Genomic DNA, 11,653 nt, shown 5'->3' on the forward strand with positions numbered 1-11,653 from the left:
ATGGCAAGTCACTTTACTCGTACCGTAATGCATGATACCGTGACCAGATACTTGATCACTTTGAGCTCATTATGATGATGCATTACCGAGTGGGCCCAGCGATACCTCTCCGTCATACGGAGTGACAAATCCCAGTCTTGATCCATGTCAACCCAACAGACACTTTCGGAGATACCCGTAGTCTACCTTTATAGTCACCTAGTTATGTTGTGATGTTTGGTATACCCAAAGCACTCCTACGGTATTCGGGAGTTACACGATCTCATGGTCTAAGGAAAAGGATACTTGACATTGGATAACTCTAGCAAACGAACTATACGATCTTATGCTATGTTTAGGATTGGGTCTTGTCCATCACATCATTCTCCTAATGAATGTGATCTCGTTATCAATGACATCCAATGTCCATAGTCAGGAAACCATCCTATCTGTTGATCAACGAGCTAGTCAACTAGAGGCTTACTAGGGACATGTTTGGTGTCTGTTATTCACACATGTATTACGATTTCCGAATAACACAATTATAGCATGAATAAAGACAATTATCATGAACAAGGAAATATAATAATAATCCTTTTATTATTGCCTCTAGGGCATATTTCCAACAGTTCCCACTTGTCATCAGGTATGTTACTTGCCCGAGATTCGATCGTCGGTATCTCAATACCTAGTTCAATCTCGTTACCGGCAAGTCTCTTTACTCGTTCCGTAATACATCATCCGCAACTACTCATTAGTTGCAATGCTTGCAAGGCTTAAGTGATGTGCATTACCGAGAGGGCCCAGAGATACCTCTCCGACAATCGGAGTGACAAATCCTAATATCGAAATATGCCAACCCAACAAGTACCTTCGAAGACACCTATAGAGCACCTTTATAATCACCCAGTTACGTTGTGACGTTTGGTAGCACACAAAGTGTTCCTCCGGTAAACGGGAGTTGCATAATATCATAATCATAGGAACATGTATAAGTCATGAAGAAAGCAATAGCAACATACTAAACGATCGAGTGCTAAGCTAAGTGAATGGGTCAAGTCAATCACATCATTCTCCTAATGATGTGATCCCGTTAATCAAATGACAACTCATGTCAATGGCTAGGAAACATAACCATCTTTGATCAACAAGCTAGTCAAGTAGAGGCATACTAGTGACACTCTGTTTGTCTCTGTATTCTCACAAGTATTATGTTTCCGATTAATACAATTCTAGCATGAATAATAAACATTTATCATGGTATAAGGAAATAAATAATAACTTTATTATCGCCTCTAGGGCATATTTCCTTCAGTCTCCCACTTGCACTAGAGTCAATAATCTAGATTACACAGTAATGATTCTAACACCCATGGAGCCTTGGTGATGTTCTTGTTTTTCTCGTGGAAGAGGCTTAGTCAACGGGTCTGCAACATTCAGATCTGCATGTATCTTGCAAATTTCTCTATCTCCCACCTGGACTAGACCCCGGATGGAATTGAAGCGTCTCTTGATGTGCTTGGTTCTCTTGTGAAATCTGGATTCCTTCACCAAGGCAATTGCACCAGTATTGTCACAAAAGATTTTCATTGGACCCGATGCACTAGGTATGACACCTAGATCGGATATGAACTCCTTCATCCAGACTCCTTCATTTGCTGCTTCCGAAGCAGCTATGTACTCCGCTTCACACGTAGATCCCGCCACGACGCTTTGTTTAGAACTGCACCAACTGACAGCTCCACCGTTCAATGTAAACACGTATCCGGTTTGTGATTTAGAATCATCTGGATCAGTGTCAAAGCTTGCATCAACGTAACCATTTACAATGAGCTCTTTGTCACCTCCATAAACGAGAAACATATTCTTAGTCCTTTTCAGGTACTTCAGGATGTTCCTGACAGCTGTCCAGTGATCCACTCCTGGATTACTTTGGTACCTCCTTGCTAGACTTACAGCAAGGCACACATCAGGTCTGGTAGACAGCATTGCATACATGATGGAGCCTATGGCTGAAGCATAGGGAACATCTTTCATCTTCTCTCTATCTTGTGCAGTGGTCGGACATTGAGTCTTACTCAACTTCACACCTTGTTATACAGGCAAGAACCCTTTCTTTGATTGATCCATTTTGAACTTCTTCAAAACTTTGTCAAGGTATGTGCTTTGTGAAAGTCCAATTAAGCGTCTTGATCTATCTCTATAGATCTTGATGCCCAATATATAAGAAGCTTCACCGAGGTCCTTCATTGAAAAACTCTTATTCAAGTATCCCTTTATGCTATCCACAAATTCTATATCATTTCCAATCAACAATATGTCATCCACATATAATATCAGAAATGCTAGAGAGCTCCCACTCACTTTCTTGTAAATACAGGCTTCTCTAAAAGTCTGTACAAAACCAAATGCTTTGATCACACTATCAAAGCTTTTATTCCAACTCCGAGAGGCTTGCACCGGTCCATAAATGGATCGTTGGAGCTTGCATACTTTGTTAGCTCCATTTGGATCAACAAAACCTTTTGGTTGCATCATATACAACTCTTCTTCCAGAAATCCATTCAGGAATGCAGATTTGACATCCATTTGCCAAATTTCATAATCATAAAAAGCAGCAATTGCTAACATTATTTGGACAGACTTAAGCATAGCTACGAGTGAGAAAGTCTCATCATAGTCAATCCCTTGAACTTGTCAAAAACCTTTTGCAACAAGTCGAGCTTTATAGACAGTAACATTACCGTCAGCGTCAGTCTTCTTCTTGAAGATCCATTTATTCTCAATGGCTTGCCGATCATTGGGCAAGTCAACCAAAGTCCACATTTTGTTCTCATACATGGATCCCTCTCAGATTTCATGGCCTCGAGCCATTTTGCGGAATCTGGGCTCACCATCGCTTCTTCATAGTTCGTAGGTTCGTCATGGTCTAGTAACATAACCTCCAGAACAGGATTACCGTACCACTCTGGTGCAGATCTTACACTGCTTGACCTACGAGGTTCAGTAACAACTTGATATGAAGTTCCACGATCATCATCATTAATTTCCTCACTAATTGGTGTAGGCGTCACAGGAACCAGTTTCTGTGATGAACTACTTTCCAATAAGGGAGCAGGTACAATTATCTCATCAAGTTCTACTTTCCTCCCACTCACTTCTTTCGAGAGAAACTCCTTCTCTAGAAAGGATCCATTCTTAGCAACGAATGTCTTGCCTTCAGATCTGTGATAGAAGGTGTACCCAACAGTCTCCTTTGGGTATCCTATGAAGACATATTTCTCCGATTTGGGTTCGAGCTTATCAGGTTGAAGCTTTTTCACATAAGAATAGCTGCCCCAAACTTTAAGAAACGACAACTTTGGTTTTTTTTTTCCAAACCACAGTTCATAAGGCGTCATCTCAACATATTTCGAAGGTGCCCTATTTATCGTGAATGCAGCCATCTGTAAAGCATAACCCCAAAACGATAGCGGTAAATCAGTAAGAGACATCATAGATCGCACCATATCTAGTAAAGTACGATTAGGACGTTCGGACACACCATTACGCTGTGGTGTTCCGGGTGGCGTGAGTTGCGAAACTATTCCGCATTGTTTCAAATTTAGACCAAACTCGTAACTCAAATATTCTCCTCCACGATCAGATCGTAGAAACTTTATTTACTTGTTACGATGATTTTCAACTTCACTCTGAAATTCTTTGAACTTTTCAAATGTCTCAGACTTATGTTTCTTTAAGTAGATATACCCATATCTGCTTAAATCATCTGTGAAGGTGAGAAAATAATGATACCTGCCACGAGCCTCAACATTCATCGGACCACATACATCCGTGTGTATGATTTCCAACAAATCTGTTGCTCTATCCATAGTTCCGGAGAACGGTGTTTTAGTCATCTTGCCCATAGGCACGGTTCGCAAGTACCAAGTGATTCATAATCAAGTGGTTCCAAAAGTCCATCAGTATGGAGTTTCTTCATGCGCTTTACACCGATATGACCTAAACGGCAGCGCCACAAATAAGTTGCACTATCATTATCAACTCTGCATCTTTTGGCTTCAACATTATGAATATGTGTATCACTGCTATCGAGATTCATCAAAAATAGACCAATCTTCAAGGGTGCATGACCATAAAAGATATTACTCATATAAATAGAACAACCATTATTCTCTGATTTAAATGAATAACTGTCTCGCATCAAACAAGATCTAGATATAATGTTCATGCTCAACGCTGGCACCAAATAACAATTATTTAGGTCTAATACTAATCCCTAAGGTAGATGTAGAGGTAGCGTGCCGACGGTGATCACATCGACTTTGGAACCGTTTCCCACGCGCATCGTCACCTTGTCCTTCGCCAGTGTTCGCTTAATCCATAGTACCTGTTTCGAGTTGCAAATAATAGCAACAGAACCCGTATCAAATACCCAGGTGCTAATGCGAGCTCTAGTAAGGTACACATCAATAACATGTATATCAGATATACCTTTGTTCACCTTGCCATCCTTCTTATTCCCCAAATACATGGGGCAGTTCCGCTTCTAGTGACCAGTCTGCTCATAGTAGAAGCACTCAGTCTCAGGCTTAGGTCCAGACTTGGGTTTCTTCTCTTGAGCAGCAACTTGCTTTTTGTTCTTCTTGAAGTTCCCCTTCTTCTTCCCTTTGCCCTTTTTTCTTGAAACTGGTGGTCTTATTGACCATCAACACTTGATGCTCCTTCTTGATTTCTACCTCCGCAGCCTTTAGCATTGCGAAGAGCTCGGGAATCGTCTTATCCATCCCTTGCATGTTATAGTTCATCACGAAGCTCTTGTAGCTTGGTGGCAGTGATTGAAGAATTCTGTCAATGACGCTATCATCCGGAAGATTAACTCCCAGTTGAATCAAGTGATTATTATACCCAGACATTTTGAGTATATGCTCACTGACAGAACTATTCTCCTCCATCTTGCAGTTGTAGAACTTATTGGAGACTTCATATCTCTCAATCCGGGCATTTGCTTGAAATATTAACTTCAACTCCTGGAACATCTCATATGCTCCATGACGTTCAAAACGTCGTTGAAGTCCCGGTTCTAAGCCGTAAAGCATGGCACACTGAACTATCGAGTAGTCATCGGCTTTGCTCTACCAGACATTCATAACATCTAGTGTTGCTCCTGCAGCAGTTTTGGCACCTAGCGGTGCTTCCAGGACGTAATTCTTCTGTGCAGCAATGAGGATAATCCTCAAGTTACGGACCCAGTCCATGTAATTGCTACCATCATGTTTCAACTTTGCTTTCTCAAGGAATGCATTAAAATTCAACGGAACAACAGCATGGGCCATCTATCTACAATCAACATAGACAAGCAAGATACCATCAGGTACTAAGTTCATGATAAATTTAAGTTCAATTAATCATATTAGTTAAGAACTCCCACTTAGATAGACATCCCTCTAATCCTCTAAGTGATCAAGTGATCCAAATCAACTAAACCATAACCGATCATCACGTGAAATGGAGTAGCTTTCAATGGTGAACATCACTATGTTGATCATATCTACTATATGATTCACGCTCGAACTTTCGGTCTCAGTGTTCCGAGGCCATGTCTGCATATGCTAGGCTCCTCAAGTTTAACCTGAGTATTCTGCGTGTGCAAAACTGGCTTGCACCCGTTGTAGATGGACGTAGAGCTTATCACACCCGATCATCACATGGTGTCTAGGCAGAACGAACTTTGGCAACGGTGCATACTCAGGGAGAACACTTTTATCTTGAAATTTAGTGAGAGATCATCTTATAATGCTACCGTCAATCAAAGCAAGATAAGATGCATGAAAGATAAACATCACATGCAATCAATATAAGTGATATGATATGGCCATCATCATCTTGTGCTTGTGATCTCCATCTCCGAAGCACCGTCATGATCACCATCGTCACCAGCGCGACACCTTGATCTCCATCGTAGCATCATTGTCGTATCGCCAATCTTATGCTTCTACGACTATCGCTACCGCTTAGTGATAAAGTAAAGCATTACAGGGCGATATAAGTCACATGCAATCAATATAAGTGATATGATATGGCCATCATCATCTTATGCCTTTCGTCTCCATCTCCAAAGCACCGTCATGATCACCATCGACACTGGCGCGACACCTTGAACTCCATCGTAGCATCGTTGTCATCTCGCCAACTATTGCTTATACGACTATCGCTACCGCTTAGTGATAAAGTAAAGCAATTACAGGGCGATTGCATTGCATACAATAAAGCGACAACCATATGGCTCCTGCCAGTTGCCGATAACTCGGTTACAAAACATGATCATCTCATACAATAAAATTTAGCATGATGTCTTGACCATATCACATCACATCATGCCCTGCAAAAACAAGTTAGACGTCCTCTACTTTGTTGTTGCAAGTTTTACGTGGCTGCTACTGGGCTTAGCAAGAACCGTTCTTACCTACGCATCAAAACCACAATGATAGTTTGTCAAGTTGGTGCTGTTTTAACCTTTGCAAGGACCGGGCGTAGCCACACTCGGTTCAACTAAAGTTGGAGAAACTGACACCCGCCAGCCACCTATGTGCAAAGCACGTCGGTAGAACCAGTCTCGCGTAAGCGTACGCGTAATGTCGGTCTGGGCTGCATCATCCAACAATACCGCCAAACCAAAGTATGACATGCTGGTAAGCAGTATGACTTATATCGCCCACAACTCACTTGTGTTCTACTCGTGCATATGACATCTACGCATAAAACCTGGCTCGGATGCCACTATTGGGGAACGTAGTAATTTCAAAAAAATTCCTACGCACACGCAAGATCATGGTGATGCATAGCAACGAGAGGGGAGAGTGTTGTCCACGTACCCTCGTAGACCGAAAGCGGAAGTGTTAGCACAATGCGGTTGATGTAGTCGTACATCTTCACGATCAACCGATCAAGTACCGAACGCACGACACCTCCGAGTTCAGCACACGTTCAGCCCGATGACGTCCCTCGGACTCCGATCCAGCCGAGTGTTGAGGGAGAGTTTTGTCAGCATGACGGCGTGGGGACGATGATGATGTTCTACCGACACAGGGCTTCGCCTAAGCACCGCTACTGTATTATCGAGGTGGACTATGGTGGAGGGGGCACCGCACACGGCTAAAAGATCAACTGATCAATTGTTGTGTCTCTAGGGTGCCCCCCTGCCCCCGTATATAAAGGAGCAAGGGGGGTGCGGCCAACCAGGAGAGAGGGCATGCTAGGAGGAGTCCTACTCCCACCGGGAGTAGGACTCCCCCCTTTCCTAGTTGGATTAGGACTTGGGTGGGGGAAAGAGGAGGGAGAGAAGAAGGAAGGGGGGCGCCGCCCCGCTCTCCTTGTCCTATTCAGACTAGGGGGAGGGGCATGCGGCCCAGCCCTGGCCGCCTCTCCTCTTCTCCGTAAAGGCCCACTAAGGCCCATTAAACTCCAGGGGGGTTCCGGTAACCTCCCGGTACTTCCGGTAAAATCCCGATTTCACCCGGAACACTTCCTGATATCCAAACATAGGCTTCCAATATATCAATCTTCATGTCTCGACCATTTCGAGACTCCTCGTCATGTCTGTGATCACATCCGGGACTCCGAACAACCTTCGGTACATCAAAACATATAAACTCATAATATAACTGTCATCAAATGTTAAGCGTGCGGACCCTACGGGTTCGATAACTATGTAGACATGACCGAGACACGTCTCCGGTCAATAACCAATAGCGGAAACCTGGATGCTCATATTGGCTCCCACATATTCTATGAAGATCTTTATCGGTCAGACCGCATATCAACATACGTTGTTCCCTTTGTCATCGGTATGTTACTTGCCCGAGATTCGTCATGTATCTCAATACCTAGTTCAATCTCGTTACCAGCAAGTCTCTTTACTCGTTCTGTAATACATCATCCCGCAACTAACTCATTAGTTGCAATGCTTGCAAGGCTTAAGTGATGTGCATTACCGAGAGGGCCCAGAGATACCTCTCCGATATCGGAGTGACAAATCCTAATCTCGAAATATCGCCAACCCAACAAGTACCTTCGGAGACACCTGTAGAGCACCTTATAATCACCCAGTTACGTTGTGACGTTTGTTAGCACACAAAGTGTTCCCTTCCGGTAAACGGGAGTTGCATAATCTCATAGTCATAGGAACATGTATAAGTCATGAAGAAAGCAATAGCAACATACTAAACGATCGTGTGCTAAGCTAACGGAATGGGTCAAGTCAATCCCATCATTCTCCTAATGATGTGACCCGTTAATCAAATGACAACTCTTTGTCTATGGTTAGGAAACATAACCATCTTTGATTACTCCTAATGATGTGATGAGGCATACTAGTGACATACTGTTTGTCTATGTATTCACACATCTATTATGTTTCCGGTTAATACAATTCTAGCATGAATAATAAACATTTATCATGATATAAGGAAATAAATAATAACTTTATTATTGCCTCTAGGGCATATTTCCTTCACTTTCTGCTCTGAAGGAGAAGCTGATCAACTCACCACCAGTAAGACGCATGCGGGCGAGGAAACGGGCCTATCCATCTCCTCCAATCTACGACATACTGCGTCCTTTCTCGACCTCCATAGTGTACGGCCCCCAGGAGTCTCAAATGTCATAGTGTCTCCTGTCAGCTTGTTGAATTTCAACCTCACATTGCATGGGACGATCTGTGTAAAAAAAAGCAAAATGACACAATGCAGTAATGCCAACACTAAAAAAATAGTTGTTACATTTCATATAATTTCTTATCGCCGCATGACGAAAACTCGGCTGGAAGTAGATACCGAACAGCTTGCCAGTTGCAAGGCTGCTGGCGCACCTTGACTTGCACAGTCGACATGGTGGTGGTGGTGGTGACGCCATTTTCCTAAAGCAATATGAGCAAAGGATTAACGATCCACTTCACAGGAAATAAAAACAGTAGCATGTGATATTTTTGGTTCTTCTTCATTTATATTTTCATAACTTACTAACACCTTCTAGAATAGAACCAACAGCTAGCAGGCAAATGCCAAATCTTGCCTAATAAGATTTGGTTCTTCTTCCATGAGAAGCAATTTGATGGACAATTATAATCCTAAGATGTAGTAACATATAAGATGACAAGGTACCACCTACTAAAGCATTTCAGTGGCACCTATTGCCGAAAAAACTTTTCACAAATATCTACCAAATGAGGTGGTGGCACCTATTGCCTAAGATAATTGATTAAAAAACAAGTGGAAAATTTAACTAAATTGGCACCTACATTTTTCCAAAAAATAACTTATTACAGAAAAACAAAAGCATCTAGCTATCCATGTACAGAAAAAAATAACAATAAAATGGTGCATTTCTTTCCAAGCATCTAGCTAGGTGGTGCCAAATCTTCAGAGCTATCAACTAGCATACTAAATCAACTAAATCAAAATGTTCTATAAATCAACTAAATCAACTAGACTACTAAATCAACTAAATCAAAATGTTATAAATCAACTAAATCAACTAACCTACTAAATCAACTAAATCATATCAACTAAATCAAAATGTTGCATATGAACTAGCCTACTAAATCAAAATGTAGCAGGGAGGAGGGGTTGCGGATGGAGGAGGGAGGAGGGAGGAGGGAGAAGGAGGGGCGACTGGAGGAGGGAGGAGAGAGTAGGACGGAGGAGGAAGGCGAAGCGAGGAGGGGCCGGCCGGCGGGGAGTGGAGGGAGGACGGAGAAGGAGGGCGATACCGAATCCAGCGAGGAGGAGGGGTAGGCGCCGGTGGCCGTGATACGTCTCCAACGTATCTATAATTTTATTGTTCCATGCTATTATATTATCAATCTTGTATGTTTTATATGCTATTTTATATGTTTTTTGGGACTAACCTATTAACCTAGGGCCCAATGCCAGTTTATGTTTTTCCTTGTTTTTGAGTATCGCAGAAAAGGAAAACCAAACGGAGTCCAATTGACCTGAAATTTCACGGAGATCGTTTTTGGACCAGAAGAAGCCCACAGAGCACCGAAGATGGGCCAGAAGAGTTCCGAGGCACCCACGAGGGTGGGGGGCGCGCCCTCTACCTCGTGGCCGCCTTGGAGACCCCCCTGACTTGTTCCCGACGCCAAAACCTCTTATATATACAGAAACCCCCAGAACATAACCTAGATCGTGAGTTCCGCTGCCGCAAGCCTTTGTAGCCACCGAAAACCAATCTAGACCCGTTCCGGCACCCTGCCGGAGGGGGGAATCCCTCTCCGGTGGCCATCTTCATCATCCCGGCGCTCTCCATGACGAGGAGGGAGTAGTTCACCCTCGAGGCTGAGGGTATGTACCAGTAGCTATGTGTTTGATCTCTCTCTCTCTCTCGTGTTCTTGATTCAGCACGGTCTTGATGTATCGCGAGCTTTGCTATTATAGTTGGATCTTATGATGTTTCTCCCCCTCTACTCTCTTGTAATGGATTGAGTTTTCCCTTTGAAGTTATCTTATCGGATTGAGTCTTTAAGGATTTGAGAACACTTGATGTATGTCTTGCATGTGCTTATCTGTGGTGACAATGGGATATTCACGTGATCTACTTGATGTATGTTTTGGTGATCAACTTGCGGGTTTCATAACATTGTGAACTTATGCATAGGGGTTGGCACACGTTTTCATCTTGACTCTCCGGTAGAAACTTTGGGGCACTCTTTGAAGTACTTTGTGTTGGTTTGAATAGATGAATTTGAGATTGTGTGATGCATATCGTATAATCATACCCACGGATACTTGAGGTGACATTGGAGTATCTAGGTGACATTAGGGTTTTGGTTGATATGCGTCTTAAGCTTTTATTCTAGTACGAACTCTTGAATAGATCGATCAGAAAGAATAACTTTGAGGTGATTTCGTACCCTACAATAATCTCTTCGTTTGTTCTTCGCTATTAGTGACTTTGGAGTGACTCTTTGTTGCATGTTGAGGGATAGTTATATGATCTAATTATGTTATTATTGTTGAGAGAACTTGCACTAGTGAAAGTATGAACCCTAGGCCTTATTTCGACACATTGCAATATCATTTGTGCTCACTTTTATCATTAGTTACCTTGCTGTTTTTATATTTTCAGATTACAAAAACCTATATCTATCATCCATATTGCACTTGTATCACCATGTCTTCATCGAACTAGTGCACCTATATAATTTACCATTGTATTGGGTGTGTTGGGGACACAAGAGACTCTTTGTTATTTGGTTGCAGGGTTATTTGACAGAGACCATCTTTAACCTACGCTTCCCACGGATTGATAAACCTTAGGTTATCCACTTGAGGGAAATTTGCTACTGTCCTAGAAACCTCTGCATTTGGAGGCCCAACAACGTCTACAAGAAACCTTTGCTTTTTCATTCGATTGAGATATTCAATTATGAATTTGGTTCATGATTTTGACAAAGTCAATAACTTTTTAAATTTAATCGGCAGCAATCGGCCTATAAAAACGCATGCATCATCTCACGACCTAGAAAAAAAATATCTCCAATATATGATATGTAGCATCAATAGAGTATACGCATCCACAGATGTAGAAAATTCCTCACATAAGTATGTGTTCTTTAGCAGATAATATAGAATCACACCGCAAAAGGCCCACCAAAAGACTATTGTAAAAT

The sequence above is a fragment of the Triticum urartu genome, chromosome 3 (genome assembly GCF_003073215.2).
Source record: "Triticum urartu cultivar G1812 chromosome 3, Tu2.1, whole genome shotgun sequence".
In the NCBI taxonomy this organism is placed as follows: domain Eukaryota; kingdom Viridiplantae; phylum Streptophyta; class Magnoliopsida; order Poales; family Poaceae; genus Triticum; species Triticum urartu.